Below are 8,490 nucleotides of genomic sequence, written 5' to 3' on the forward strand. Positions count from 1 at the left end.
AAAATTGAGAGCAGGAGGAGAAGGGGACGACAGAGGATAAGATGGTTGGATGGCATCACTGACTCAATGGACATGGGTTTGGGTGGACTCTGGGAGTTGGTAATGGACAGGGAGGCCTGGCGTGCTGTAGTTCATGGGATCACAAAGAGTTGGACATGACTGATCAACTGAACTGAACTGAACTGATGATCCTATTACTGTTTTCTTGATTGTTTTGCGTTTATTTTTGTAGGTAGGTTCTTTTCCTTTTGTTGTTTCCTGCCTGGAGAAGCTCCTTTAGAATTTGTTGTAAAGCTGATTTGGTGGTACTGATTCTCTTAACTTTTGCTTGTCTGGAAAGCTTTTGATTTCTCCATTAAATCTGAAGGAGAGTCTTGATATTCTTGGTTGTAGGTTCTTCTCTTTCATCACTTTAAATATATCTTGCCATTCTTTTCTAGCTTGTAGAACTTCTATTGAGAAATCAAATGATAGCCTGATGGGAGTTCCCTTGTATGTTATTTGTCATTTTTATCTTGTTGCTTTCAATATTTTATCTCTCTTTAATTTTTGTCAGTTTGATTAATATGTGTCTTGGTGTGTTCCTCTTTGGGTTTATCCTGCCTGGGACTCCTTGTGCTTCCTGGACTTGGTTTACTATTTCCTTTCCCATGTTAGGAATGTTTTCAGCCCTTATCTCTTCAAATATTTTCTCAGATCCTTTCTCTTTCTCTTCTTCTTCTCGGACCCATATAGTGTGAATGTTGGTGTGTTTAATGTTGTTCCAGAGGTCTCTTAGGCTGTCTTCATTCTTTTTTCTATATTCTATTCTGTGGCAGTGATTTCCACCATTCTGTCCTCCAGGTCATTTATCAGTTCTTTTGCCTCAGTTATTCTGCTATGGATTCCTTGTAGTGTACTATTCATCTCTGTTTGTTTGTTCTTTAGTTCTTCTAGGTCTTTGGTTAACATTTCTTGCATCTTCTCAGTCTCTGCCTTCATTCTTTTTCTGAGATCCTGAATCATCTTCATTATCATTATTATGGATTCTTTTTCTGGAAGGTTGCCTATCTCCACTTCATTTAGCTGTGTCTATGGGTTTTACCTTGTCCCTCATCTGGGATATAACTTTGTGCTTTTCCACACTGATTAACTTTCCGTAATGTGGTTTGGTTTTAGTTGCTGTGGGATTGTGATTCTTCTTGCTTCTTCCAGTTTCCCTGGTGGCTCAGATGGTAGAGCCTGCCTGCAATATGAGAGACCCAGGTTTGATCCCTCGGTTGGAAGATCCCCTGGAGAAGGAAATGGCAGCCCACTCTAGTATTCTTGCCTGGAAAATCCATGGATGGAGGAGCCTGACAGGCTACAGTCCATGGGGTCACAAAGAGTCAGACATAACTAAATGACTAACATTTCTTTCTTGCTTCTTTTGTCTGCCCTCTGAGAGAGAAGGCTTAGAGGCTTGTGTAAGCTTCCTAATGGGAGGCACTGGTATTGGAGAAAACTGGGTCATGCTCTGGTGAGCAGGGCCTTGCTCAGTAAAGCTTTAATCTAATTGTCTCCTGAGAATCCCATGGATAGTGAGCATGGCGGGCTACAGTCCATAGGGTCGCAAAAAGTTGGATATAACTGAAGTGACTTAATACACACTGAGTAAGTCTGTTTTAGGACAGAGACCAAAACTTATCTGTTTTTATATTACTTCTATCTAGTACCATGTACTAGCTTTTGTGCTTATTGGATAAAGATAGGTAATATTTTTTTTTCCAGATATTGAGACCTTAACTTTAATGTTGATATAAAATTCTACTCTATATTCACAAATTTTATCAATATTTTGGTGAAAGGTTTTCTTTTTTTAACTTTTTTATTATAAATTTATTTATTTTAATTGGAGGCTCATTACTTTACAATAGAAGATAGGTAATATATAATTTTTGAATTATAGCATAATAGTGTATTTGACAATATGAATGACTTTGCTCAGGTAAAAATATCGTGTACATAGGTAGAAAATATTAAATGAACTTGCTGTCATCCCCATTCTTGTGTCATTGTAACACATCACTCATCAGTTAAGAAACTCCTGCCCCCTAAACTTGGATATACCCAACAGTTATCTCTTTAACCATGCAGTTCACTACCAAATTATGCTAGTCAATCTATTCCTAGAGTATTACTTACTACTTCTAGTATAATAGTAAGCACACTGGACTAGATGTCTGGAAACATGGGGCAAAGCCTGGCTTTGAAGCATATTAGGTACATGACATGGAGCTTATTATATAAATTTTTGTCCTTCATTGCTTTATTTGTAAAATAAGGATCATAGTAACTGTGATTTAGAGGACCAACAAAGAACAGAAGGGCATGCTGGATACTGAAAAGAGCTTAGAAATAAGGGATTTGGGTCACAGTCTTGGATCAGGCTCTTATAAATTAGATAAACTTGAACAAGCAGGAAACCCCATGATGGCAACGTCTGCATATATTTTGTTTTCCTTCCTATCCACAGGCAGCATAGCATCTACTTAGAGAGTATGCAAATGGTATTTATTGACTTAAACGATTTGTCAAATAAGGGGATTTTAGAAAATTGTTCCTTATATCCCTTTTCTTCATACATTCTATAATTTTTGGTCATGGAAGTATAAGTGCTTTGAAGATCAAAGGGTGTATTTATAAGGGACTCTTTAAATTTTGGCTGCATTACTATTTTGAAGCTGCTATAGGAGAAGGAAGAGACTTTTATTGACATTAAGGCTACATAACTAGTGTCAGGGTTCGATTTTTCAATCAGTTCAGTTCAGTCACTCAGTCGTGTCCGACTCTTTGTGACCCTGTGGACTGAAGTATGCCAGGCTTCCCTGTCCATCACCAACTGTCAGAGCTCACTCAAACTCATGTCCATCAAGTCAGTGATGCCATCCAATCATTTCATCCTCTGTCGCCCCCTTCTTCCTGCCCCTGATCTCTCCCAGCATCAGGGCCTTTGCCAATGAGTCAGATCTTCACATCAGGTGGCCAAAGTATTGGAGTTTCAGCTTCAGCATCAGGCTTCCAATGAATGTCCAGGACTGATTTCCTTTAGGATGGACTGGTTGGATCGCCTTGCAGTCCCAGGGACTCTCAAGAGTCTTCTCCAACACCACAGTTCAAAAGCATCAATTCTTTGGTGCTCAGCTTTCTTTATAGTTCAACTCTCACATCCATACATGACTACTGGAAAAACCATACCTTTGACTAGATGGACCTTTGTTGGCAAAGTAATGTCTCTGCTTTTTAATATGCTATCTAGGTTGGTCATAGCTTTTCTTCCAAAGAGCAAGCATCTCTTAATTTCACAGCTGCAGTCATCATCTTCAGTGATTTTGGAGACCACCCCCCCCCCAAAATAAAGTCTGTCACTGTTTCTACTGTTTTCCCATCTTTTTGCCATGAAGTGATGGCTATGGCCATATCATCCTGAAGGCACTCGATCTCATCTGATCTCAGAAGCTAAACAGGGTCGGGACTGGTTAGTACTTGGATGGGAGACTGCCTGGGAATACTGGGTACTGTAGGCTTTTGGGGGCTTTTCCGATAGCTCAATTGGTAAAGAATCTGCCTGCAGTGCAGGAGACCCCAGTTTGATTCCTGGGTTGAGAAGATCCCCTGGAGAAGGGATAGGCTACACATGCCAGTATCCTTGGGCTTCTCTTGTGGCTCAGCTGGTAAAGAATCTCCCTGTAATGTGGGAGACCTGGGTTTGATCCCTGGGTTGGGAAGATCCCCTGGATAAGGGAAAAGCTGGCCCAGAGAATTCCATGGACTACAGTCCATGGGGTTGCACAGAGTCAGACACAACTGAGAGATTTTCACTTCACTTCACATTTTTCAATAGGGAGGCAAAATCTAGAGTAAGGACTATAGAATTCTGCTTGGCTATTATTTGTATATTTTTACATAATTATTTGCATGCAATATTGCTGAGACTACGTGCATCTAATTTAAAAAAAATTTCCTTGATAATTCTGATATATATATAGCACCTTTGTTTGACAGTAATTCATTGCACTCTCCCCACCCCTTTTTCCTTTTGAAAATTGATAAGACAATACTTGGTTCTTATCTGGCAAGAAATACTCTTTTGTTGCTACTTTGTAGGAATGATTTGGCTAGAATTGGTATACAATAGATATTGGTATACAACTGTATGCCTCTGGATGCAGGGAATGAAAATCTTAATGTGATTTTCATTTCCCCCCACTAGAACATTGTGGTTTAAACCTGTTGAAAATAGACTAAGTTAATTTTCAGGCTTGTTTATTTTCTCAAAAGTTAGGCCACTGAATAGAGTACTTTTTGACATGTACATTCTGCTGTCACATTAAATCTTACATCTGCATCTAAAAAATCAGCATAATAATGATACTAGTAAACTTGAGCAATTTTTAAAGCTTTTCTTCTGCTTATGGAAGGTATTGCCTGCTTTCTTTTGACTGTGAAAGTCTCAGGTCAGCAAAGATATAGCAGGATGCATATCACTGCAGATTTTCTTCATTGTCATCTGTTGCTGGCAATACGGCTAGATATGAAAAAGAAAATGACTGCTTCTTTTAATTTCCTTTTCCTATCTTTTAAAATAAGTTATCTGTGTGTGTGTTCATGCCAAAACATCATTTATGGTATGTGTGTGTGTGTGTGTATAAGAGGCACAAAGGAGGGAGGAACCTGGATGGAAGGTACATTTAACTTTTCTTGGGCAAAACTGTTTTCCTATTTGGCCTTCGTATTAAAGGTACGTTGTGAATCATGACTTTTGAATCAATACATTTTCCAACAGAATATATGCTGTAACTTCCTGTTTATTTGTATTGAAGTATAGTTGCCTTGAGGCTTCTTGGGTGGTGCTGGTGGTAAAGACCCTGCTTGCCAATGCAGGAGACACAAGGGACACAGGTTCAATCCCCGAGTCACGAAGATCCACTGGAGAAGGAAATGGCAACCAACTCCAGTATTCTTGCTTGGAGAATCCCATGGACAGAGGAGCCTGATGGGCTACAATCCATGAAGTCACAAAGAGTTGGACATGACTGAGCGACTTAGCATGAATAGTTGCTTTACACTGCTGTACAACAAAGTGAGTCAGGCATACATATACATATATCCCCTCTTTTATGGAGGATATTTCTTTCTTTCTTTCTTTCTTTTTATCTTTCCTCGCTGTGCCACATGAGATGTGGGATCTAAGTTTCCCAGCCAGGGATCAAACCTGAGCCCCCTGCATTGTAAGCGCAGAGTCCTAACCTTTAGACCCCCAGGGAAGTCCGATAACTTCTTGTTTGGAATGTTCTTATTTTATCGACTAATATCTCTGTCTTTCTTTCCTCAGGAATTTCTGGACTTGGAAACTTGTGGACATGTGAGAACTATGTTATATTCAAAACTTATACTTTTGTCCATGTATTAAATTACAATTTTTCTGTATAACTATACAATAAATACACAGTCTTTGTTGGTTAGAAAGTAGCAGCATTTGTTCTTTCCAAAATTAAGCTTTGAGTTTCACTGATAGACTATCAATTGATAGTTTCATTGATACACTATTGATAGACTATCAGGTTTCAGTCATGTCCGACTCTTTGCCACCCCTGGACTGTACCCTGCCAGGCTCCTCTGTCCATGGAATTTTCTCCAGGTTAGAATACTGTAGTGGGTAGCCGTTCCCTTCTCCAGGGGCTCTTCCTAGCCCAGCAATAGAACCCAGGACACCTGCATTGCAGGCGGATTCATTACTGTCTGAGCCCCAAGGGAAGCCCAGACTATCAGGATTACAACAAGTTCCAAGATAGTTTAGCATTTCTGTTTTTCAGATGAGGGAATTGTGGGTGAGAGTGAGCAAGTGACTGTGTCCAAGGTCTCACTGCTTTAACAGTGACAAGACCGCTGTGACACACTAGATCTCAAATTTCATAGTCCTTTCTGTTTTTTATTGTATCACATGCAACATAAATATGTCAAAAAACAAGCCTTAGTTCCCCCATTCCCTTACTTTCCAACTCCCATGGAAATAGGATTGTAGCTTGAAGATTGCCTGAATTTGGTAGTTTAAAATATTTCTCTTCTCCCTCCGTGATGCAGTGGAAAGAGCATTTATCTGGAGCCAATTTTGAACAATATTGACTGAATGCCTTCTCTGTGCCAAGTTTGAGACCAGGACCTGGAAATACAGAAGTGAATGAGGCACATAATCCTAGTGTTTACAGTCAGCTCAGACTTCTAGTCTGGCCTCTTATTACTTATCTATCTTTAGGTAGATCATTTCATCTCTCTGAAACTCCATTTTCTGATCTTTAAAATAAGACCAAATTCTATTTTTGAAAGTTGTGAAGATTAATTAAAGTTTAATAAAAGTAAATCTTATAGCACATTTCTGACAAACAGTAGGTGTGCACTCAACAAATGTTAATGTCTTCCCTCTTACATCTAAGGGTTACTGTGAAAAGCAAATAAGAGAATATACATGAAAATGCTTTGTGAATTGGGCACAAAATTCCATGGACAGAGGAGCCTGGCGTGCTACAGTCAATGGGGTTGCAGAGTCGGACATGACTTAGTAACAATAGCAACCACAAATTATAGACAAAGTTGGGGTTTTACACATATTGCCTTTCTTCACCTTGTAAGTTCCAGTCAAATGAAAAGAGGCAAGCATCTCAAGATAAAGTAGCAACTTATTAAGGCTGTGTTCGAAATTGTAGTTTTGATGTGCTTCCCAACACTTTACTCTAAAATTAAATTTACCCACTCAGATAGGCACAGAACAGTGTGTGTAGGCACAGGTCTTACCATTGGGGCAGTAATTTTGCAATGCAGAAGGCAAACAGAATGAATGCTTCCTGAATGGAAACAGAGAACCCTGAAAGAGCAGAGCTGCCCATGGACAAATTGTTTTTAAACTCACTAATTACTCCATCTCAGTAGATAAGTCACTCCATCTCACATGAAAAAGAAACGGGAAATGGTATTTAGGAAGGAAGCCTTTCTCTGTGGAAAGAAAACAAGAGGACAGAAAATACAGGTTTCTCTAACAGACACATATACATTGCTATGAAGAAATTAAAATTCAACCCTCTTCCCCCAGCCCCCCATTCTTATACGAACTGCTATTTCATGTATGAAAATATCCTTATATTGTCTTCAAAGCTATTTACACCTCTTTCCCCAGCTTATAATATGTTCAATAAAAAATACAGATTAGAAAATTCTGCTGTATTACATTGTATATTATATTCTGTATACACAGTATATACAGACTGTATGGTATGTTTGTGTGTCCTAAAGGAATGTATATTTATTAGAGGAAGTGGAGAGGGAAATTAAAGTCCTCAGTGTGTCCATCTTCGGGTATGATTATGAGTGATTATTATTATGCATTTTGTACTTTTCAGAATTTGTTAATGATGTATTTTTTAAAAGGTGGCAATCTCCTTCCTGCCAAAATGCAACTTTAAAAAAGCACAAACGATAACAAAATCTAGCCATATTGTTTCTTCTTCTCCAATGCTGGCAATATTTTCCATTTTTCCCTTTTCAGTTATGTTCAGTACAAGTGGTCTACAAACTCACTTGGTGCAGTAAACGGTGGTGGAAAGTCACCTGAAGACTAATTAAACATAATCGTGTGTGAGTGCACGCTGTCATTTCTATCGTGTCTGATTCTTTGCAATCCTATAGACTAGAGCTCACCAGCTCTAGTAAGCTCGCTATTCATGGGATTCTACAGGCAAGAATACTGGAATTGGTAGCCATTTACTTCACCAGGGGATCTTCTTGACCCAGGGATCAAACCTACGTCTCCAGCATCGCAGGCATATTCTTTACCACTGAGCCACTGGGGAAGTGCCAAGCAAACATCAAATTGCAACTATTATAGCAGACACTGTCATTTCTAAGTACCTATCTTTTAATTATTTGTGAATGATGGTAAATCCTGGAGTTAAGTTCAACAATTTAAATTCCTTTTCCTTAATCAGCATCTTTCCACATTTCGAAGAGCCATCTTCAAATCAGATCAGATCACTCGCTCAGTCCTGTCCGACTCTTTGAGACCCCATGAATCACAGCACGCCAGGCCTCCCTGTCCATCACCAACTCCCAGAGTTCACTCAGACTCACAACCATCGAGTCAATGATGCCATCCAGCCATCTCATCCTCTATCGTCCCCTTCTCCTCTTGCCCCCAATCCCTCCCAGCATCAGAGTCTTTTCCAATGAGTCAACTCTTCGCATGAGGTGGCCAAAGTACTGGAGTTTCAGCTTTAGCATCATTCCTTCCAAAGAAATCCCAGGGCTGATCTCCTTCAGAATGGACTAGTTGGATCTCCTTGCAGTCCAAGGGACTCTCAGAGTCTTCTCCAACACCACAGTTCAAAAGCATCAATTCTTTGGTGCTCAGCCTTCTTCACATTCCAACTCTCACATCCATACATGACCACAGGAAAAACCATAGCCTTGACTAGCCGGACC

The sequence above is a fragment of the Bison bison genome, unplaced genomic scaffold (assembly GCF_000754665.1).
Source record: "Bison bison bison isolate TAMUID 2011002044 unplaced genomic scaffold, Bison_UMD1.0 scf7180017864326, whole genome shotgun sequence".
In the NCBI taxonomy this organism is placed as follows: domain Eukaryota; kingdom Metazoa; phylum Chordata; class Mammalia; order Artiodactyla; family Bovidae; genus Bison; species Bison bison.